The 24,419-nt window shown below is 42.7% G+C and overlaps 1 protein-coding gene and 1 long non-coding RNA gene across 6 annotated transcripts in view; one reads left to right on the forward strand and one right to left on the reverse strand.

Annotated features, from left to right (window-relative positions):
* Positions 1–24,419, forward strand: part of LHFPL3 (LHFPL tetraspan subfamily member 3) — a 574,056-nt gene that overhangs the window by 538,351 nt on the left and 11,286 nt on the right. The window lies entirely within an intron of this gene.
* LOC112209803 (uncharacterized) overlaps positions 21,760–24,419 on the reverse strand; it is a 32,058-nt gene continuing 29,398 nt past the window's right edge. For 3 of the 4 annotated variants that reach the window (XR_010158924.1, XR_010158927.1, XR_010158926.1), the window contains one exon: positions 21,760–23,194. This is a non-coding gene — a long non-coding RNA (uncharacterized LOC112209803). The remainder of the gene's footprint in view (positions 23,195–24,419) is intronic. The other variant, XR_010158925.1, reaches the window with a different exon arrangement.

A 24,419-nucleotide genomic window follows, 5' to 3' on the forward strand; every position in this document is an offset into this window, starting at 1 on the left:
CAGTAAGTAGGAGTACACTCTAAAATAACTATAAACAATAAATACCTAAACCAGTAACACAATCGTTTACTATCAGTATCAAGTATTATGTACTGTACATAATTTTATGTGCTAGACTTTTCTATGACTGGCAGCGCAGTAGATTTGTTTACACCAGCATCTCCACAGACAGGGAGGTAATGTGTTGTGCTAAGATGTTACAACAGCTACAATGTCATTAAACAATAGGAATTTTTCAGCTCAATTTTAATTTTATGGGACCACCATCATATATGCAGCCTGTTGTAGACCAAAACACCATTATGTGGCACCTGACTGTACTAGACAAGAGTATTCTAATGTTTTCAATAGCCAATGCAGGCTGAAGCACTGGGCTGCTTAAACTTTTCAAAAGAAGGCAAAGTAGGGGTGTGTGTATATGAATATTTCTGTCAGGTTTATTTGGTCTTCAGATCATCTTCCTAAAAGGAATATGTGTCAAGTAAACATGTGGTTAGTAAGATTATTTTAAAAGATAAACAGTAGCAGAAGATCCTATTAAGACAAACACACAAAATAGGTGGGAGAATCACTTGAGCCCAGGAGTTTGAGATCAGCCTGGGCAACATAGCAAAACTCCATCTCTACAAAAATAAAAAATAAAATTAGCCAGGCGTGCGGTGGCACTACACCGGTTATCCTAACTACTTGGGAGGCTGAAGCAGGAAGATGGCCCGAGCCCAGGAGTTTGAGGTTACAGCGAGCTATGATCACGTCGCTGCACTCCAGCCTGGGTAACAGAGAAAGACTCTGTCTCTAAAAAGGAAAGAAAAAAAAACTGAAACTGGTATGTTAATGTTTAAACTCTGATTTTTAACAATATATGAATGTGCTCATACACTCCCACACACATTTTCTTTCGGTCTGTATACATTTCCAATGGGATTTTGGGTACTAACTGCAAACTGGCGTCTCATGATGTTTGCCTTCGCAGAGTGGGAAATCTCAGAGTGCGAGGCAAGGCTCCTGACAAGACTGTTATCTGCACCCATTTAACAAAGCTAGTCTCGGTTGCCCTCAGAATGTATGATGAAGTCTGCCTGTGCTTTTATGGCAGAAATGGTGGGGGCAGGGGCCCACACTGGAGGGCTGGTAGTGAAGTAGGCATTTGGAGATCCGTAATGAAAACTGGCCCATGGGGTCTTCCCTCACTGATGCAAACCAAACACTGCTGTTGGGATGAATAGGAGGCATACCCAGAAATGTGCTAGGACTCCCAAGAAATGTCATCTATAGGTAGCTGGCAGCTGCTCTAATCTCATTTCTCTAATTCTACTTATTATTAGAATGTTCAAAATATTAACCTCACTCTGGATATTCAATTAGTTTGGACAAATCACAATTGATGCCAATTAACTGCACTGAAGAGCATTTCCTCTTAGTACTACAATTCACAATTACTCATAATTGCAATCTAATTTATTTGCTTTAATTAATATTTGACTTATATAAAAAGAGACGAGAGATTTTTCAAGAGTGTCTTTCTGCTGATAGTGTTTTAATGCCTAAAACGAATGCTTTTTTTTTTTTTTTTTCGGGGGGGGACAGAGTCTCATTCTGTCACCCAGACTGGAGTGCAGTGGTGCAATCTTGGCTCACTGCAACCTCCGTCTCCATGGTTCAAGCAATTCTCCTGTCTCAGCCTCCTAAGTAGCTGGGATTACAGGCGTGCATCACCACACCCGGCTAATTTTTTGTATTTTTTGTATTTTATATTTTTAGAGACAGGGTTTCATCATGTTGGCCAGGCTGGTCTTGAACTCCTGACCTCAGGTGATCTGCCCGTCTCGGCCGCCCAAAGTGCTGGGATTACAGGCATGAGCCACCACGCCCAGCTGGCACAGAGGTAATTCTTTCTTATGCTTACTGAGTTGGGTTTCAAGAGGCCCTCAGAGTCAAAATTATACCTACTAATTCAGGCTCATTCATTGCTCCTAATCCCACAACATTAAAACTCAGCAGTTTGATGGTTTGGTTCTTTTTCCTTTTTTTTTTTTTAAGGGGCTCACTCTGTCACCCAGGCTGGAGAGCAGTGGTGAGATCCTAGGTCATTGCCCCCTAAATCTCCCAGGCTCAAGTGATCCTCCTGCCTCAGCCTTCTGAGTAGTTAGGACTACAGGTGTACACTGCCACACCTGGGGAATGTATTTTTTTTTTAAAGAGATGGGGTCTCACTATGTTGCCCAGGCTGGTCTCGAACTCCTGGTCTCAAGCAATCCTCCTACCTCAGTCTCCCAAAAATGTTGATATTTCAGGTATGAGCCACTGCAGCCCTATATGGTGGTTCTTGCAGAAAATAACTTCACATAAATTCTCCTCTTTGTTTCATAAGATGAAATGCTCATTCCCCATTACCTATAGATAAGGTAAGCCCCATGCATAATACTGAGGTCCAAATTTGTCTTTGATGCTCTTCCACGTTCCTTTCTTTGACTACCTTGTCAATGTCTCCCTGCACCCACCTCCAAATCCTCACAGCCTCCAGCCACCCTCTATCCATCCCACCAGATCCAAACCAGCTCTGCACTCCCTGCTAAGCTGCCTATACCTGGCCTGAGTCCTTCAATACTTATTAGTCTTGACTCCAGGCAGGTTATTAGAGCCCATCTGGGTGAATTACTGATAGTAAAATATTACTTGACTGACGATAGTGTTACATTCCTCCCAGATAATCCCAGATGATCCAGCTCCATCCAACCAGGACCTTCAAAGTCTTAGAAATGTTTAATGTCAGTGGAAGTTTTAGTTGCTACTAGCAGATAGAGGAGATTTGTCAGACCTTAACAAGCCTCTTTAGAAGTCTTTAAATTATATGATAAATAAAAAAACAAAAACAAAACTCCACACCCACAATAAAGAGATAGGAGGATTCCCAGTTTGTTCAAGTACTGATTCCATCTTTATTTCAAATATTTATTGATCACCACTGTGTGTCCCACATTGCACCAAGTGCTAGAGATGAAGGCACACTGTACGTTTGCCAAATTTTTCCCTCCTCACTCTCATTAAAATCATTTGCACACTTCTCTCTCCCACGCACCAGACTATCAGCTCCTCCTGGCACATCCTCTTTATCCTTGGAGCCCCAATGCCTGGCACACAGCATAAATTCAATACTGAACAGAGATTATTAGAATGAAGAATTCCAGGGTCAAATAATGATTCTCTATTTAATAAATGGTGCTGGGAAAACTGGCTAGCCATATGTAGAAAGCTGAAACTGGATCCCTTCCTTACACCTTATACAAAAATTAATTCAAGATGGATTAAAGACTTAAATGTTAGACCTAAAACCATAAAAACCCTAGAAGAAAACCTAGGCAATACCATTCAGGACATAGGCATGGGCAAGGACTTCATGTCTAAAACACCAAAAGCAATGGCAACAAAAGACAAAATTGACAAATGGAATCTAATTAAACTAAAGGGCTTCTGCACAGCAAAAGAAACTACCATCAGAGTGAATAGGCAACCTACAGAATGGGAGAAAATTTTTGCATCTACTCATCTGACAAGGGGCTAATATCCAGAATCTACAATGAACTCCAACAAATTTACAAGAAAAAAACAACCCCATCAAAAAGTGGGCAAAGGATATGAACAGACACTTCTCAAAAGAAGACATTTATGCAGCCAAAAGACACATGAAAAAATGCTCATCATCACTGGCCATCAGAGAAATGCAAATCAAAACCACAATGAGATACCATCTCACACCAGTTAGAATGGCGATCATTAAAAAGTCAGGAAACGACAGGTGCTGGAGAGGATGTGGAGAAATAGGAACACTTTTACACTGTTGGTGGGACTGTAAACTAGTTCAACCACTGTGGAAGTCAGTGTGGCGATTCCTCAGGGATCTAGAACTAGAAATACCATTTGACCTAGCCATCCCATTACTGGGTATATACCCAAAGGATTATAAATCATGCTGCTATAAGGACACATGCACATGTATGTTTATTGTGGCACTATTCACAAAAGCAAAGACTTGGAACCAACCCAAATGTCCAACAATGATAGATTGGATTAAGAAAATGTGGCACATATACACCATGGAATAGTATGCAGCCATAAAAAATGATGAGTTCATGTCCTTTGTAGGGGCATGGATGAAGCTGGAAACCATCATTCTCAGCAAACTATCGCAAGGACAAAAAAACAAACACCACATGTTCTCACTAATAGGTGGAAATTGAACAATGAGAACACATGGACACAGGAAGGGGAACATCACACACCAGGGCCTGCTGTAGGGTGGGGGGACGGGGGAGGGATAGCATTTGGAGATATACCTAATGTTAAATGACAAGTTACTGGGTGCAGCACACCAACATGGCACATGTATACATATGTAACAAACCTGCACGTTGTGCACATGTACCCTAGAACTTAAAGTATAATAAAAAAAAAATTGAGGATTACTGGGTTAAAAGCAGTTTCTTAGACAACCCACCAAATGGGAGACAATATTTGCAAATTATATACCTGATAAGGGACTTGTATCCAAAGTATGTAAACAGCTTTTAAAACTCTACAATAAAAGGACAAATGACCCAATTAAAAGCTGGACAAAAAATTTTAAATAGACATTTCCCCAAATGATATAAAAAATATATACAGATGTCCAATAAGTACATGAAAAGATACTCAGCATCAGCAGTCAGTAGGGTAATACAAATCAAAACCACAATGAGATATCACTTCCCATCCACTAGGATGGCTATGATCAAAGATGGGTAATAATAAGTGTTGATGAAGATATGGAGAAAGTGAAACTCTCATACATTGCGGATGGGAATGTAAAGTGGTGCAAATACTTTTAAAAACACTTTGGAAGTTCCTTTAAAAAAAGTTAAACAGAGTTACCATATGACCCAGCAATTCCATGCTGGGTATGTATATACCCAAGAGAAGTGAAAATATATCCACACAAAAACTTGTATGGGAATGTTTATAGCAGCATTTTTTTTTTTTTTTTTGAGACAGAGTCTTGCTCTGTCACCCAGGCTCGAGTGCAGTGGTGCAATCTCAGCTCACTGCAACCTCCATCTCCAGGGTTCAAGCGATTCCCCTGCCTCAGCCTCCCGAGTAGCTGGGACTACAGGCGCATGCCACCACACCTGGCTAATTTTTTTGTATTTTAGTAGAGACGGGGTTTCACCATGTTGCCCAGGCTGGTCTTTAACTCCTGAGCTCAGGCAATTCGCCCACCTCGGCCTCCCAAAGTGCTAGGATTACAGGCATGAGCCACCGTGCCTGGCCTATAGCACCATTTTTCATAAAAGCCCAAAGATGGAAACAGCCAAATGTCTATCAGATGATGGATAAACAAAATGTGGTACAGGCACACCTCATATTTATTGCAGTTCACTTTATCGTGCTTTACAAATATTGCTTTTTTTTTTTTTTTTAACAAATTGAAGGTTTGTGGCAACCCTGTTTTGTGCAAGTCTATCAGCACCATTTTTCTAACAGGTGCTCACTTTGTGTCTCCGTGTCACATTTCTGTTATTCTCATAATATGTCAAACATTTTCATTACTGTTATATCTGTCATGGTGATCTGTGATCAGTGATCTTTGATGTTACTATTGTAATTGTTTTGGGGTACTACAAACCGCACCCATATAAGATGGCAAAGTTAATAACTGTGTGTTCTGACTGCTCCACTAACCAGCCATTCCCCCATCTCTTTCCCTCTCTTCAGGCCTCCCTATTCCATGAGATACAACAATTTCAAAATTAAGCCAATTAATAAGCCTACTTAAGTACTAAACAGTGTTTAAGTGAGAGGAAGAGTCACACCTCTTTCACTTGAAATCAAAAGCTAGAAATGACTAAGTTTAGTGAAGGCATGCCGAAAGCTGAGACAGGATAAAAGCTAGGATCCTTGCACCAAACAGCCGAGTTTTGAATGCAAAGAAAAACTTCTTGAAGGAAATGAAAAGTGCTACTCCAGTGAACGAACACACAAATGATAAGAAAGTGAAACAGCCTTTAAGGGATTGTTATGGTTATGGTTTGATCTATCTAGACAACTAAAACTTTTTCTGATATAGAAAAGCTTCTAGTTGTCTAGATAGATCAAACTAACTATAACAATTCCTTAAGCCAAAGCCTAGCCGAGAGCAAAGCCCTAACTCTCTTCCATTCTACGAAGGCTGAGAGAGGTGAGGAAGTTGTAGAAGGAAAGTTTGAAGGAAGCAGAGGTCGGTTCATGAAGCTTAAGGAAAGAAGCCATCTCTGTGACATAAAAGTGCAAGGTAGGGGCTGGCCATGGTGGCTCACACCTGTAATCCCAGCACTTTGGGAGGCCAAGGTGGGCAGATCACTGGAATCCAGGAATTCAAGACCAGCCTGGGCAACATGCGAGACCCCATCTCTACAAAATATGCAAAAGTTAGCTGGGCATGGTGGCACATACCTGTAGTACCAACTCCTTGGGAGGCTGAGGTGGGAGGATTGCTTGAGCCTGGGAGGCAAGGGTTGCAGTGAGTTGAGATTGCACCACTACGCTCTAGTCTGTGCAACAGAGTGAGACCCTGTCTCAAAAAAAAATTTTTTTAAGGTGGACTAGGGGCAATATCTCATGACTGTAATCCCAGTGCTTTGAGAGTCTAAGGCAGGAGGATCACCTGAGGCTAGGAGTTCGAGACCAGCCTAGGCAATGTGGCAAGATCCCATCTCCACAAAATAAAATTTTAAAATTAGTTGGGTATGGTGGCACACACTTGTAGTCCTAGCTACTCGAGAGGCTGAGGTAGGAGGATTACTCAAGCCCAGGAGATCGAGGCCACAGTGAACTATGTGTGGCAGAGCAAGAATCTGTCTCTAAAAGAAAATAAAAAATTACAAAATGAAGCAGCAAATGCTGATGGAGAAACCATGGCAAGTTATCCAGAAGATCTAGCTAATATTGATGAAAGTGGCTACACTAAATAACAGATTTTCAGTGTAGACAAAACAGCCTTATATTGGAAGAAGATGCCATGTAGCACTTTCACAGCTAGACAGCAGTCAATGCCTGGCTTTGAAGCTTCAAAGAGCCAGGTGTGATGGTATGCCAGTAACTCAAGCTACTCAGGTGGCTGAGTCAGGAGGATGGCTTTAGCCCAGGAATTGGAGGCCAGCCTGGGCAACATAGCAACATAGTGAGAACTCTGTCTCTTCAAAAAAAAAAAACCGAAGACAGGCTCTCTTTTTAGGGGCTGATATGGTTTGGATATCTGTCCCCTCTAAATCTCATGTTGAAATGTGATTCCCAGTGTTGGAGGTGGGGCCTTAGTGGGAGGTGTTTGAGTCATGGGGGTGGATCCCTCATGAATGGCCTGGTGCCCTCATGGTAATGAGTGAGTTCTTGCTCTAAGTTCACATGAGATCTGGTTGTTTAAAAGAGTGTGGCACTTCCCCCCTCCCTCTCTCATCATGTGATACATTGGCTCCCCCTTTACCTTCCACCAAGATTGGAAGCCTCCTGAGGCCTCATCAGGAGGAGATGCTGCTGCCATGCTTGTACAGCCTGCAGAACCATGAGCCAAATAAATCTCTTTCTGCATAAATTACCCTGCCTCAGTTACTCCTTTATAGCAACACAAACGGAATAATACAGGGGCTGATACAGCTGGGGACTAAGTTGAAGCCAGTGCTCATTTACCATTCTGAAAATCTTAGGGTCCTTACAAATTATTCTAAATCTACTCTGCCTGAGCTCTAGAAATGGAACAACAAAGCCTGGGTGACAGCACATCTCTTTACAGCATGGTTTACTTCATATTTTAAGCCCACTGTTGAGACCTACCACTGAGAAAAAAAAAAAAAAAGATTCCTTTCAAAAAAATTTTCTTTCAAAATACTACTGTTCATTGACAATGCAGCTGGTCACCCAAGAGCTGTAATGGAGGTATATAAAAAAATAATAGTAATGTTGTTTTCATACCAGTTAATCCAATGTCCATTCTGCAGCCCATGGATCAAGGAGAGTAATTTCTACTTTCAAGTCTTATTATTTAAGAAATACTTTGTGTGGCCAGGCATGGTGGCTCATGCCTGTAATCCCAGCACTTTGGGAGGCCAAGGCGGGTGAATCACGAGGTCAGGAGATCAAGACCTTCCTGGCTAACACAATGAAACCCCATCTCTACTGAAAATACAAAAAATTAGCCGGGTGTGGTAGCGGGCACCTGTAGTCCCAGCTACTCAGGAGGCTGAGGCAGGAGAATGGCGTGAACCCGGGAGGCGGAGCTTGCAGTGAGCCGGGATAGCACCACTGCACTCCAGCCTGGGCAACAGAGTAAGACTCCATCTCAAAAAAAAAAAAAAAAAGAAATACTTTTTGTAAGGCTATTGCTGCCATAGATAGTGTTTCCCCTAATGGATCTCAGCAATGTGAATTGAAAACCTTCTGGAAAGTATTCTTCAATCTAGATGCCATTAAGAACTTTTGTGATTCATAGAAGTTAATAAAAATTCAAAGTTAATAGAATTTATAAAAATATCAACATTAACAAGAGTTTGGAAGAAGTTGACTCCAGCCTTCAAGGATGACTTTGAGTCTTGACTTGATTTCAAGACTTCCGTGGAGGAAGTAATGCAGATGTGGTGGAAATAGCAAGAGAACTAGAATTAGAAGTGGAGCCTGAAGATGGGACTGAATTGCTGCCATCTCATGATAAAATTCGAATACATGAGGAGTTGCTTCTCATGAATGAACAAAGAAGTGGTTTCTTGAGATGGAACCTACTCCTCCTGAAGTTGCTGTGAACATCATTGAAGTGACAACAAAGTATTTCAAATTTTACATAAACTTAGTTGATAAAGCAGCAGCAGGGTTTGAGAAGACGCAGTTCCATTTTGAAAGAAGTCATATTGTGACTAAAATGCTATCAAACAGCATCACGTGCTACAGAAAAATCTTCCATGAAAGGAAACTTCCTTGTGGTCTTATTTTAGAAATTCCACAGCCACCTCAGCCTTCAGCAGCCACCGCCCTCATCAGTCAGCCACCATCAACATGGAGGCAGGACACCTCCATGTTTACCGGCAAAAATTTGTTCATTAAATTATTTTTAAATTAAGTATGTATATTTTTTAGATGTAATGCTACTGTGCACTTACCAGTCTACAGGATGCTATAAACATAGCTTTTGCACTGGGAAACGAAAACTTCTGTCTTTATTGTGATATTCACTTTATTGCAGTGGTCTGGAACCAAACCCTCAATATCTCCAAGGTATGCGTTTATATATCCACACAGAATACTATTTGGCAATAAAAAAGGATGAAGTACTGACACATGCTACCATATGGATGAACCTTGAAAACATTAGGCTAACTGAAAGAATCCAACCACTAAGCACTACATTTCATTTATTTATTTACTTATTTATTTATTTAGAGATGGAGTCTCGCTCTGTCACCCAGACTGGAGTGCAGTGGCATGATCTCGGCTCACTGCAGCCTTCACCTCCCAGGTTCCAGCGATTCTCCTGCCTCAGCCTCCCAAGTAGCTGAGATTACAGGCACACACCACCACACCCAGCTAATTTTTGTATTTTTAGTAGAGACAAGGTTTCATCATGTTGGCCAGGCTAGTCTCAAACTCCTGACCTCAGATGATCTGCCCGCCTTGGCCTCCCAAAGTGCTGGGATTACAGGCGTGAGCCACTGTGCCCAGCCTGTACCACATGTCATGTATATGAAATGTCCAGAATAGAAACATCCATAGAGACAGAAAGTATCTTAGTGGTATCCAGGGCCTGAGGGGAGTGGAGAATGGTGAGTGACTGACAGTAGGTATGGGGTTTTCATGGTGATGAAAATATTCTAAAATTAGATAGTGGTGATAATTGTACCACTCTATAGGTATACTAAAAATCACCGAATTGTATACTTTTAAGAGGTATTTTATGATATGTGAATTATGTCTCAATAAAGCTGTTATTTTTAAAAGTTTCTCTCCCACAAGACTTCCTAGTGGGAAATAAATCCTGAAGATGGGGGAAGGGTATGATTTATATTGTAGTTAAGGCGACTAGCTGCCTCATTTGCCTGGGACTGAAGGCATTCCCGCATGTAGAACTTCCAGTGCTAAAACCAGAAAAGTCCTGAGCAAACCACGCAATGTTTGAGACTTACTTATACTAAAAAACTGTCAATGTTTATCGGAAATTTAACTAGGCATTCTGTATTTTTATTTGCTAAATCTGGCAACTCTATGATGATCCAATTTATTCAGATCAAGTTGAAACAAAGAGCTAGAATTAAGAGAAAAAGCAAAGAGAAACTAAGAGTTTGGAGTTAAGGAAAAGAGCTCCCAAAGCATTTTCTAACCTTGGCCAAGACTATGGCAAGATAGTTTTGCCGAGATCTCTTTTCACAACATTCTAACGTTCTCTCATTTCCAAAGTATGTATCAAAGAGTTCATATTGGAGGACTCTTAAAAACTGATATTAATAGTTACATGAAATAATATGTTTCTTAAAGGTATTTCATCTTGGATGAAGCTTAAATTAAGCTTCCTCCTGGCAGCTGAGTGCATGATGAATTGTATTATAAGTAAGTCTATTTTTAGCCCACTAGTGCATTGGCAGACAGGCTGTTAAAAACAAAAGCAGGCCTAGTAGAATACAGAAGCCCGGGGAGCTTTTCCTTACTATTTAATGAAAATGAAGCGGGTTCTCTGAGCCTATATGGTTGGAGAGAAGGAGAGGTGTGTGCAGCTGTGATCAGGTTACAAGGCAGTGGCTTGTAATTTATAAATTAGTGTGTAACGTGTCACTGAGGCAGAAGCTGAGGGACGTAGCACTAACGAGTTTCCTGAAATTGCTCAGATAATGGGAGAAAAGAGTTTGCGTGTCTGATCAGGTGGGAAGTGTGATATTTTAAGAATCTTCCATATTTCCCTGCTGGGGAGCTAGGACTCAGTTCATTGCTTGTTCTCGCCTGGACGCCGCACACCAGGTTAGCAGCCACCAGGGGGCACCAAAGCAGCCCATCCCAGAGGAAAGCGTGGGCCTCTGAGCCATTGAAATTCACTCCTGAGCACACTTCCCTTTGAGCCCGCATAATCTGATGATGGTGCAGATTCAGCAGTGCAACATGTGGTTGGGGCGTGTGGATTTGGAATCACACAGACAAGGCTTCCGGGTCTAGCCCTGCCTCGTAAAACTTTTACAGCCTCTGTAATCCCCAAACAGAGATAATAAGAAGTGGTAAGAATTCAGTGAGCTGGAAAGCTCATTAATACCTATACCGTGCCTGATGCGTGATAAGTGCCCAAGTCTTCGGTACACGCCAGAAGCCTGGGGTTGTAGGGTGGGTTCAAGTACTAACAACATCACGGAGAAGCCATCTGCTTCCATTCCCTTCTATTCTGGGCTCTCTTCCCCCTTCCTCTATCCTTCCACTTGGTTCTGTTTAGTTCAAAGGCCTTTGTTTTGGCAGCTTGCCAAGCATGTCCTCCTGAGATAGGCCCTCTGACCGCTCCCCTGCCCCCAAGTTCTGTCCAATCCTCTACCTCGGTATTTCCCAGTGTGGTTCACCAGCCACCTGCACCAGAATCATCCGGACCTATCAAGTTGGAATATCTGGGAATAGAACCTAGGAATCTGCATTTCGGTGAATTTCCTAAGTGAATTTTACACGTGATAAAGCTTGAAGATTTCTGATATAGTCTTAGTAAGATTTTTTTTTAATAGAAAGAATATAGTGCAGCCTGATCTCAACCAGCTGTTAGGAGGGAAATTGGCTGATTATCTGATTAAAGTAATTCACATTGAATTGTGAAGAACAAATAAACTCCCCTTTCAGGAGAATTTGCATTCTGACATTTTGCAAGCCTTGATGAATTTCAAAATGGTGAAATGTGTGGGTTGAGTATTTGAAGAAAACGACCTTACCTCTGACCCAAGCTTCAAGGGGAGCCTTTGTCTGCACCTGGAAAGGAGGGGTTCTATAACTTAACAGCCCAGGCCTCCTAGCCTAGAATCACCTGAAATTCAGTCCCAAGGACACCAATTGGTGGAGAGAAGAAGTGGAGTGGGAGGTGCAAGAGGAGGAATGGGCAACTCAGGAAAGGATAGAAGAAGGGAAGGTCAGCAGGCAGGGGAGAGGGAAGAGGAGAGGAAGGAGAACCCTCTCAAATATCCCCATCCTCATAGCACTCAGTGCTGAAGATCTATGTAGGTGCAGCGTGGACTAGTGGAAAACAGACCCAGCCACTGATCTTTCCACTCTACCCCAGAGATCACAACTGAGACTTCGATTTTATTTGCTATTTAGGTAATTTTTCAATATGAAGCTGCCCAGTTGATGGAGGAGGGGTAGTAGCCCCCTTGCCCCTCTTTGGGGCTCCCAAACCATTTCTCCTCCCTCCAAGGGTGGTATGGTACAGGGCCAGTCCTTGGCCTTTCCTCCTTCTCTTTCTACAGTCCCTGCAATATTATCTGTACAATGGATGGCTCCCAAATATGTATCTCCAATTCCAACCTCTCCCTTGAATTCCAGATCTTTGTGTCTAATGGCCTATTGTGGCTATCTGATTTTCTCCCAAAAAAAGTTTCTCTTGTTCCCCATCTCAGTAAATAGGACCCCACTCACTCAGATGGATCAAAAACTTGGGAGTCATCATGAGTTTTCTCTCAGATACACACACACACATTCCTCATGTAACCTATCGCCAAATCCTACTGACTCTGCCTTAAAAACGTATCTTAAATCTGATCCCACCTCACCACTTCAACCACTCCCAGCCTGGTCCAAGCCACCACTGCCTCTCTTCCAGACCATGTCATCGCCTTCTAACTGTCCTCTCTGCTTCAACTCTTACCCCTTACAGTCTTCTTGTCACTCACTCACTCACAGTGAGTCTTACAATGTAATTCTCATCACCCCCCTCCCCTTCTCCCCACCCTTCAATAATGTCCCATTGCATTGAAAATAAATTCAAAATGCCTCACCATTGCCCAAGAGTCCTATATTGTCCGGTTCACCCTGATGGCCCATCTCCTATCACCAGCTGCCCTGGCTCCCCTGCTATTTCTCCTGCCTCTGCTTTTGCTGAAGCCTCCACCTAGAAGGTGGATTCCCCTAGATATTTTGTTTCCTCATTCCTTCAGGGAAAGTGTCCCTGACCACCTGCTCCAAAATAACAGCTGGCTTCTCACCCCAATTTATTTTTGTTCGTAGCACTCAAAGCCACCTGATGTATTTATTACACATTTATTTGCTTATTGTCTATATCCACATTTCACTGTAAGGTTTATGAAAGCTAGGACTTACTCTCCTCTGTCTGCCACTGTATCCCCACACCTAGAATAGTGCCTAACATATCATATATGCTCAATTCATATTTGTTGAACGAATGACTGAATGAGTGAATGGAGGAAAATGAAGAAAAAGTATTAATGTAGGTAAGGATGGCCACTAACTCGTGGCTCAAAGCCCCATCTGAGGTCTTATTAGGAGTTTTTTGTTGGTTTTGTTTTGTTTTGTTTTTTGAGACAGTCTTGCTCTGTCGCCAGGCTGGAGTGCAGTGGTGCGATCTCAGTTCACCTCAACTTCTGCCACCTGGGTTCAAGCAATTCTCCTGCCTCAGCCTCCCGAGTAGTTGGGATTACAGGCGCCCGCCACCACACCTGGCTAATTTTTGTATTTTTAGTAGAGACGGGGTTTTGCCATGTTGGCCAGGCTGGTCTCGAACTCCTGACCTCAGGTGATCTGCCCACCTTGGCCTCCCAAAGTGCTGGGATTACAGGCGTGAACCACTGCGCCCAGCCTCTTTTTACATATTAAGTAAATTCTTCTTTATTCCACATTCTAAGTCCTCAAAAATTATACATTCACATTTACCAAATTACAAACTCAGCTTTTACCCATTTACTGTACATAAAACACAGTTAATGAGATTAGGCAATAGGAAGCTTTTCTATTGCAAAATTATATTAATGGAGTCTCCCATGGGCTAAGCTACTCTCTCTGAAAATCAAGCACATTCCAGAAATCACATTAAAACTCTTTAAGTCCTCCCGGGGTCCCCAGGGTCAAGGGAAAGACAGACTAATGTGGCTTCACAAAGCGGCTCACTTGCTCTGAACATTTAACTGTGGATTTGGAAAGATCTGCTTTGTGACTTGTTTCCCACCTCTGAAAGGAAAGAAATCCACAGAATTTTCTCCTTTCATGCCAAAACTTGTTATACTGGCAGCCATTCCCCTATAAATGTTTCCCACAAAGATGGGCACTGACTTCCACCAGGGGTACATCAGCATTAGCTCCACGGTGAATAACAGAAGGCTAAATGATTCCCTTGTAGGAAATAACTGAAGGGAAGGAAAGATGACTGTCTAACTTACTGTATAAGAATATTACCCTAGCTTGGGTTCCCCCATAGATAAATGCTGACACGGGATTTAAGTGCAGGTCATTTTTGTACGTAAAGATCCCAGAAGACACTGGTAGGGGATGAAAAAGTGAGACAGGGAGAGGAAGGTGGTCAATAAAGGGAGTATTAGCAAACAAGTCATTACTTGGGTAACTGGAGTGCAATCCCACTGGGGATTTCTGAGATTCCAGGGGCAAGGGAAGTGATATTTATAAATCAATTCTCATCAGTCATTGACTGAGGACTGCTAGAGGTAAGGGATGGTGATTCCCTGGCATTTCCAGTCTGTCCCGTGGGTAAGCAGAGAGGACCCTGCTGGTCAGAGAATGTCCTCCAGCAAAAAGACGCAGAGGCTGGCAGTTAAACACTGGCCCAGTGGGCACTGAAATGGTAAAGCCTAAGGGGAAAGTGGCAGAGAAACGACAGCCTCTACTACAAGTACTGGCTTCTGCAAAGAGCATTTTCTAAGAATGGACGTTCTCTTATGAAGTCATCTTTATATGAACAAAGCTTAAAGGAAGAATGCTGGAAAGATTTCAATGAGAGCTGAAATCCTGGAAATATGTTTAGAAGCAGGTCATCTTGGTTCAGATTGAGTGGACTAGATCTACTGGTAGGACTTTCAGAGTTGTTTGGGGGTTTTATTTGTGACAACTCTCAACAGCTTGAGAGTCAGAACAAGTTACAAAGAGAAGCAGATCTTGTGTACCTGACTGGAGAAAGCAGCTCTGCCTTTCATTCTGGCAGCTGGCACTTCATCTGCTGTGGGCTGATCCTTCACAGAGCCACTGTGTCTACTCTTTCCAAAATCAAGAACCTCACATACATGTACACATACATACATGCTCACTCAGGGGACCACAATATTAGAGACACTGCATTAATTTGTTTTCATGTTTGGACATATTTTTAAGACATCTTACCCCTTCAAACAATAAACATTCTAATTATGTAAATATGTATCATAGAGGCCAGGCATGGTGGCTCACACTTGTAATCTCAGTGCTTTGGGAGGCTGAGGCAGGAGGATCACTTGAGTCCAGGAGTTTGGAAACCAGCCTGGACAATATAGCAAGACCCAATCTCTACAAAAAAAATTTAAATTGCCAGGTGTTGTGGCACATGCCTGTAGCTCCAGCTAACCAGGAGACTGAGGCAGGAGGGTCTCTTGAACCCAGGAGTTGGAGGTTGCACTGAGCTATGATCATGCCACTGCACTCCTGCCAGGGTGACAGAGATCCTGTCTTTTAAAAAGAGATATATAATACAGATATACACACATTCCACAGCAAAGAGATCTTGAAGTCCTACTATGTGCCAGGCATTCTGCTAGGTCATGGGGATTCAGAGATGTAAGGCCTGGTTCTTGTCCTTGAGGCATGCACAATGTCAGTGAGGAAGATTTCCTTGTAAGTAGATACGTTATACCTCTACAATGGAGTCACTGTCACATGTGTCAACAATGCATGGACAATCATGTGTAGGCTGTAGAAGGCAGAAATCTTAAGCCACTTGAATATTTGGGATGAGTCTAAGTTTTCCAGGAGAAGGAAGAGGGGAGATTTCTGTCCAAATTGTTTCCGTTAATGAATCCACTGAAAATCCCCATACTGACTTTTGAAAAGTCAAAAGTCAAGCTTACATCAGAAAGTCAGCAGTTAGAAAGATGGAAGGAAAAGAACAGTTACATGATAGCTTCACATCAAGTAGAGATGAGTTGAATCTGACCAAAGACAGAAAGAGAAGAAAAAAAAGAAGTAAAGGTATACCTATTATTTAAACTCACAAAGGCATTATTTAAAATCAAAATTGGGAGAGAAAGGAGGTGAGAAGGAACGGAGGTGAATTTTCACTTTTCTAGAGAAGACTCAACATATAGTGTCTAAAATTGATAAATGCATAATTAAACAAATGTTAACATAGTATTTAGACTACTGAAGTAACTACTGCAATAAAACTGGAAACTATTAAAAGAGCTTGTCTCCAGGGAGTAAGACCGGGTATGAGAAGGGATGAAGTGGGGTGACTCTTCATTATAAGATCATTTGTATGGTCTGACTTTTTAAAAATCAAGTATTGGCTTTTCCAGGCCTAGCGTGGTGGCTCACGCCTGTACTCCCAACACTTTGGGAGGCTGAGGCAGGTGGATCACTTGAGGTCAGGAGCTCAAAACCAACCTGGCCAACAAGGGGAAACCCCAGCTCTACTAAAAATACAAAAATTAGCCAGGTGTGGTGTCACAAGCCTGTAGTCCTGGCTACTCAGGAGGCTGAAGTGGGAGAATCGCTTGAACCTGGGAGGCAGAGGTTGCAGTGAGCCAAGATGACACCACTGCACTCCAGCCTGGGTGACAGAGCAAGACTCTGTCTCAGAAACAAAAACAAGGAAAGTATTGGCTTTTCCAAAGAGCATTTTCTAAGAATGGATATTCTCCCATAAAGTCATCTTTATATGAACAAAGTTTAACAGGAGAACTCTGGAAAGATTTCAATGAGAACTGAAATCTTGGAAATATGAAGAATTTCAGTGGATTAATTAATGGAAACATTTAAAATCAATGTACATATTACCTTGATGAGGTAGACATTTTCAAGTTCAAGCTGCTACACTCTGCCTGCTATATTATACCATCTCAAAATTATACATGTTCAATCAGTTTTTTTTAATTAAAGAGCAGTCCTAATTATATTTCCTAGAGATCTTTCCTTCTCTCCTCTTCTCATTCGCTTCTTAGGATAAGGAAACATCTGGCAGGCTTGGTGGCTTGTGCCAGTAATCCCAGAAGTTTGTGAGATCGAGGCAGGAGGATTACTTGAGGCCAGGAGTTTGAGACCAGCCTGGCTACATAGTGAGACCCTCTTCCCTTCAAAAAATAAAAATAACAAATTAGCCAGGCTTCATGGCACTCACTTATAGTCTAGCTACTCAAGAGGCTGAGTTGGGAGGGTCCCTTGAGCCCAGGATTTTAAGGCTGCAGTGAGCTATGATTGTGCCATTTCACTCACCTGGTCAACAAAGTGAAATCCTGTCTCCAAAAAAACAAGTGGTTGGGAGATTCTCCTGCTCTATACCTGCAGAGCAGACAGGAGGCCTTACTGGTCCTGTGCATCTTAATCTTTGCTCCATCCCCTTCCTCCCCCGCATTACAACGCCCCGTGGAGCTCAGGGGAAAATACCCAGTTGCTGCCTTGAGCAGTAGACTTGCCTCAGAGCTCCTAGCTTACTGTTTACATGCAGGGTCTGGAACTAAGCAGCTAAATTGGCTGTGTGTTTGTCCCTTTAGAACTGATTGTCAGTCCTTCCCCCTCAGTCCGTTCAGTGGATTCTGAACACTGGCCGGGTGAAGGTCTCATTGCCCAGAGCTGAGATCAACTGCTAACAAGAAGAAAACTATTTCAGGCCAGAGGCCACGGGAGAAATGGCGGGGAAGCCAGGCTCTTCTGTAGATGACACGCCAGGCTCAGGTGGCCAGTGAGGACCATCTTTGTGCTTTGTTCATTCATTTTTTTACCTGAAATGGAGACTGATGTGGCTCCCGGGAGGGGGCTATGAAGAGGACAAGGCCTGTGAGGTGCTGCCAATACTTTCTTGCCTCACAGGCTGATGAGAATAGAGAGAACCACAGCACCATGAAGCCCACCAGCAGCTCCCCAGCCTCGTGCCTGCAACAGAGTAGGTGGTCACTGAAGGTTTCATTTCTTTTTAATCTCCCATAGTAAAGAATTTCTGTTTCTACCATTATGACACAACTGTTGCAGCTATGAGGACAAATCTTTTGAGCCTTTCTGCAGATCTGGGTGCCTTACCCCCAACTTTCATATCAGAGACATCTAGTTGCCAAATTAAGGGTCTGTTTTGAAGGGTTTCTTACTCTGTTTTGTGTTGCTATAACAGAATACCATTAAAAAAAAAGTTTTGTTTTGTTTGAATTCTCTTTTTCAGGCAGCCCCCACAATCACAGCAGATTCAGAGAGACTCCCATAAATGTATTTCTTACAGTTCTGGAAGCTGGGAAGTCCAAGGCTGAGGGGCTGCTTCTGGTGAGGGCCTTCTTGCTGCATCATAACATGGCGGAAGGGCAAGCAGGCATGCGAGACTGGAAAGCAGACTGAATATCATCCCTTTATCATGTGTGAGACAGGAAATCAGGCCAAATTTCATCCCTTTATTGGGACCCCACTCCCAGTGACAACAGCATTAATCCATCATGAGCCCTCATGACCTAAGCACCTTTTAAAGTTCCCACTGTTAATACTATTACAATGGCAATTAGATTTCAACATGAGTTTCGGAGGGGACATTCAAACCACAGTAGTCCCTGAATTGGCATTCTCTTGTGTTGGCCAAGAGCCATTCTCTGAATCACAAATAAAATGAACGCCTGGGCAGAGGTTGGGAAGCCTTTCTAAGAACCAGAAATCTGTTCTATCTGTGGAAGAAGAATGTCCTATTATAGTGAGCAAGAGATGGACAAAGCAGAAATGGTATGTGCTGCTAGGAGCATTATTTGGCCCTCCTGTCTGTGACAGCCACCAAAGGCAACAAGAATAATGAAAAGAGATATGGTGTAGACAGGCTGACAGAAATGTCTGGAGGGAGCTCTTAGAGTGACTTAAACAGCCCCAACCTTGTTCTAGGACCTCACTAGACTCAGTGAATCACTTTGAACACAAATTAATCCAGCTACCAGGAATCTAAGAAAAAGAAATTAAAAGTTATTATTCTCTATTGTTATGACTTCTCATCCTTATGAAAGTGTTCTTCTTTTGCAACACTTTGCATATTGATCACAGATTTTCTTCTCAATGCTCATTCATTTATTCAACAAGAATGCATTGGGTGATACATTGAGGAATGCATTGAATGTATGTGAAGGTGCTAAAAGGAATGTTTAGAATAGCTATCCTTTTGGTGTGCTGAGAGTCTTCAGAGCATCTCCTAATCACTCTCTTAGAGAAGCAAATACAAACCCACAATAACATGGAAGATGGTAGAATGTTTAGCTTTTTATTTCCAAGGAATTTTCAAAATAATAGTGGCACATTTTTCCCAGTTATAAAAATGATGTGTGTTCAGCTCACTGTAAAAATAAAAACAGAAAAAGAAAAATCAGACAATTTTTCTTTTTCAGAGTCAAAAAACATCCTAAATCGTAGGGCATGGTGGCTCACACCTGTAATCCCAGCACTTTGGGAAGCTGAGGCAAGCGGATCACGAGGTCAGCAGTTCAAAACCAGCCTGGCCAACATAGAGAAACCCCGTCTCTACTAAAAATACAAAAATTAGCCAGGTGTGGTGGCGGGCACCTGTAATCCCAGCTATTCCAGAGGCTGAGGCAAGAGAATCACTTGAACCCGGGAGGCAGAGGTTGCAGTGAGCTGAGACCACGCCACTGCACTCCAGCCTGGGTGACAGAGTGAGACTGTCTCAAAAAAAAAAAAATCCTAAATCTACCATTCAGAGCTCAACTAACATTATGGGGTAGATCCTTCCATATTTTTTCTATGTACATATAAACATATTTGATTTTCAAAAATGAGATTCCATTAATCATGCTACTTCATATCCTGCTTTATTCTTTTATTATGGTATGTATGTTATTCATTTATTATAGAGCTATACAATCATTTTAAATGACTGTATAGGCTGGGCACAGTGGCTCATGCTTGTAATCCAACGCTGAGGCAGGAGGATTGCTTGAGGCCAGGATTTCAAGACCAGCCTGGACAACATAGTGAGAAACTATCTCTACAGAAAAAAAAAAGTTTTTAATTAGCCAGACATTTGATTGTATGCACCTGTAGCCATAGCTACTTGGGAGGCTGAGGCTGGAGGATCACTTGAGCCCAAGAGTTCAAGGTTGCAGTAAGCTGTGATCATACCACTACACTCCAACCTGGCTGACAAGGCAAGACTCTGTCTCTAAAAAAAAAAAAAAAAAATTGGCCTGGCACGGTGGCTCACACCTGCAATCCCAGCACTTTGGGAGGCAGACGTGAGCTGATCACTTGAGGTCAGTAGTTCAAGACCAGCCTGGCCAAAATGGTGAAACTTCATCTCTACCAAAAATACAAAAATTAAAGGGGCATGGTGGTATACATCTGTAGTCCCAGCTACTCAGGAGGCTGAAGCAGGAGAATCGCTTGAACCTAGGAGGCTAGGAGGTGGAGGTTGCAGTGAGCCAAGATCACGCCACTGTACTCCAGCCTGGGTGACAGAGCAAGGCTCCATCTCAAAAAAAAAATTAAAATTAAATAACTATATAGAAGTAACCAAGGTTACTCTCCGTTTTTTGCTATGATAATCTTATGTGTACAACTTTGTTGTATTATCATAGTACATTCAGAGCATTTACAAACATTTATTAAATGCTATTCATTGGGCTCAGTGCAGTGGCTCACGCCTGTAATCCCAGCTCTTTGGGAGACCAAGGAAGGTGGATCGCCTGAGGTCAGGAGTTCGAGACCAGCCTAGCCAACATGGTGAAACCCCATCTCCACTAAAAATGCAAAAATTGGCCAGGCATGGTGGCATACCCCTGTAATCCCAGCTACTCAGGAGGCTGAGGTGGGAGATTTGCTTGAACCTGGGAGGCGGAGGTTGCAGTGAGCAGAGATCGCACCACTGCACTCCAGCCGGGGCAACAGAATGAGACCCCATCTCAAAAAAAAAAAAAAATGCTATTCATTGGACTTTAAGCACACAACCTGGTATTAATACAGATGCCAGTCTCCATCTGTGCACAGCAGAGAAAGAAGTAGAGTAATAGGCAAGACCATATCAAGACTCAGACTTGTCTAGGGGTTAAATCTAAATAAAACACCCAACAAACAGCAGAGCTGGACCTAATCTGCCTTTGCTCTTTGTTATCCTTACAGTGGTATGGATACTACTCAGAGTCCTAATCAGTGAGTTACTTTTGTCATTGCTAAAATAGCATTAATAATATTACCTGCCCCGTAACGGTATTTGCAGGATTGCATAGCATAATGCACATAAAGCACTTAGCACAATGCCTGGCTAACAAGTAGTGCTCAGTAAAGGTAGCTATTATCATTATAGGGAACTCTTAACATCCAAGTCAAGGGTCTTGCAGGGAACAAGGATTACAGCTGATTTCTAAGCTTTTCTGCGAGATGTCCTTACCAGGGACATCATTTGACTCAGAGCATGACCACATTCATAAAACAGAAGACAGTCTCCCAGGGTTCAGTCCGCTGGCACCTTCACTCCACCTTCCAGCCAAAGGTCAAGTATTTCCAGCACTCAGACATCATCCTTGATGCCTATAAAACTCTCAAGTTATTTTTAAATTCTTAAGTCCAAACAAGCACTAAGAAAGTATATGAATTTTTTATTATTTGTTGAAATAAGAAAAACTTCACAGAGAGGTCTAAGAAGCTGCTTTTCTCAATTCTACTCTATTTCATCTCCTCTCTCTGTCTCCCTAAAGAGGATAAATTTTTAAAGCTGACCTTATTCCTCAAAACCACCCTGTAAAATAGGTATTATGTCCACTTTACAGACAAGAAAAGCAAAAGCATGGCAAGTAAAATGACTTGGCCACATCTAGGAAGTAGCCAACCCGGGATTCATACTTTTATCTGGCTGCTTCCAAAGTCCAGGTGCTAATAATCTTACACTTGAGTGTACATGAGAATCACCTGGGTTCTCAATACTGATTCTGTAGTTTCAGGTGGGACCCTGGAACCTGCATATTCCCAAATATGCAGGTGATCGAGATCCAGGGAGGTTCACAGGCCATAATTAGAGAAACACTGTCCGTGGCCATACAACATTAACAAAGTGCAGCCATAGGATTTTCTTCTCCTAGTCATTACCAAAGTAGCTTTATTGAAACTTCAGTACACCTCAGAATTAGCCATGTGTATATTCTGGATATTTGCCAATTTATGAAATGGTTCCCAGACCAGAGCTGGGACACACCTGGTTTCCGGATGTTTCTGCTGCATCTGTAGAAATCTTCACCATATCATCGCCCCAGGACAGAGTCAAATCAATTGGGTGACCTTTCCTTCTCTGAAATCCTAATCATCTATCCCCTAGGCCAGATTATCTTATCAGCTACTGACCCAGTTAGCTTTCCTACTTCACAACAGGTTTCTAATGCTTTATGTCAGTGTGAGAGAAATGGCAAGTTGGGAAAATTTGTGACATTGCATTCAGGAGGCAGTGAGGTAGAGCAATAGCTTTCAAACTAGATTCCATCAACCCTCAGGACGCTGCAGAGGTGCAACAGGGAAAAGGGGCAGAGGAGAGAGAAAAGCCTGGGAGCTCTGAGCCCTTCAATAGAGCAGCTGTGCTCAATTCTGCTTCATATACAGAACCGGGATTTCTAAAAGAGTCACTCAAAAGCTTTTCAGTGGGGGGAGTGGGAAGGGAAACTGAAAAGAGAGAAGTCACAAGAGCTGGATTCTAATCCCAACTCTTCAGTTAACTTGGTATGTGACTTTGGGCAAATTGCTTCATCTCTCTGGGCTTCGGTCTGCTTACCTGAAAAAAAAATGAAAACATTGGAACCATTGACGCCTGTCTTAGTCTGCTAGGGCTGCCATAAAAAATCCCACAGACCTGGTAGTTTGAACACAGAAATTTACTTTCTCACAGTTCTGAAGGCTGGAAGTCCAAGATCAAGGTGTGACAGGTTCGATTTCTCCTGAGGCCCCTCTCCTTGGCTTGTAGATGGCGGCCTTCTTGCTGCGTCCTCAGATGGCTTTTTCTCGGAGCATGCGCACCTGGTATTTCTTCCTCCTATAAAGAGATCAGTCACATTGGATTGGGGCCCCACCCTGAAGATCTCATTTTATCTTAATTGTCCTCTTAAAGGCGCTATCTCCAAATACAGTCGTATTGGGGGTTAGGGCTTCAATATTTACACTTTGGGAGACATAATTCAGTCCACAGCCTAAGGCTCCTTTCAGTAAACACCAGGGGTTGTTGAGCAGCAACTATGTGCCAGGCTTTCCTCTGGGTGCTAGGGACACTGTGGCTTCTCAAAAATGCCCGTTGTCTGCAGCCATACCCACCTGAACATGCTCAATCTTGCCTGATCTCAGAAGCTAAGCAGGGTCAGGCCCAGTTACCACTTGGATGGGTGAAGTGGCCCTTGCACTTGAGGAGCTCACTGTCCAAAAGGTGAGCTCCATTAACGGATGACTGGGGGCAAAACAGAAACCCAAAAAAGACAAGAACAGTTCAGGAAATGCCTCCCAGGGAAGCAACCTAAGATGAAATGATGAAATGTGAAACATGAACAGGTGTTCACCAGTTAGAAAACTGGAGGAAGGGCTTTTCCAGCAGAAGGAGCAAAGGCCCAGAGGTGGAGCAAAGGCCCAGAGGTAGAACACATCCAGGGTGCTGGAGCGCAGTCTGAGGTGGGAAACCCCAGAGGAGGGGCTGGAGCAGGGAGAGACCACAGGAGGCCTCATTAGCTGTGCTAGGCAGTCATGCATATTCAGTAGAAGGTATCACTGCTAAAAAGTTTTAAGCTGGGCTGGGCTCAGTGGCTCATGCCTGTAATCCCAGTACTTTGGGAGGCTAAGGTGGGTGGATCACTTGAGGTCAGGAGTTCAAGACCAGCCTGGCCAACATGATGAAACCCCATCTCTACTAAAAATACAAAAATTTGCTAGGCATGGTGGCGCACACCTGTAGTCCCAGCTACTTGGGAGGCTGAGGCAGGAGAATCAGTTGAACACGGGAGGCAGAGATTGCAATGAGCCAAGATTGCACCACTGCACTCCAGCCCAGGTGACAGAGTGAGACTCCATCTCAAAAAAAAAAAAAAAAAAAAGTTTTAAGCTGAAGAACAATCTGTTTATTTCTGCATTTTAGAAAGCCCCAAAATTCTAAAATTCTATTTAGCAGTCTCTGGCTTTCCATGACTGCCACGTCATTTGTGGCTAACCAGTGTCAGCCAGCCAGTGATGTATTGCACAGCTACTAAATGCCTTAATTCTTGGTTACTTCTCTCACA

The sequence above is a fragment of the Pan troglodytes genome, chromosome 6 (genome assembly GCF_028858775.2).
Source record: "Pan troglodytes isolate AG18354 chromosome 6, NHGRI_mPanTro3-v2.0_pri, whole genome shotgun sequence".
Taxonomy (NCBI): domain Eukaryota; kingdom Metazoa; phylum Chordata; class Mammalia; order Primates; family Hominidae; genus Pan; species Pan troglodytes.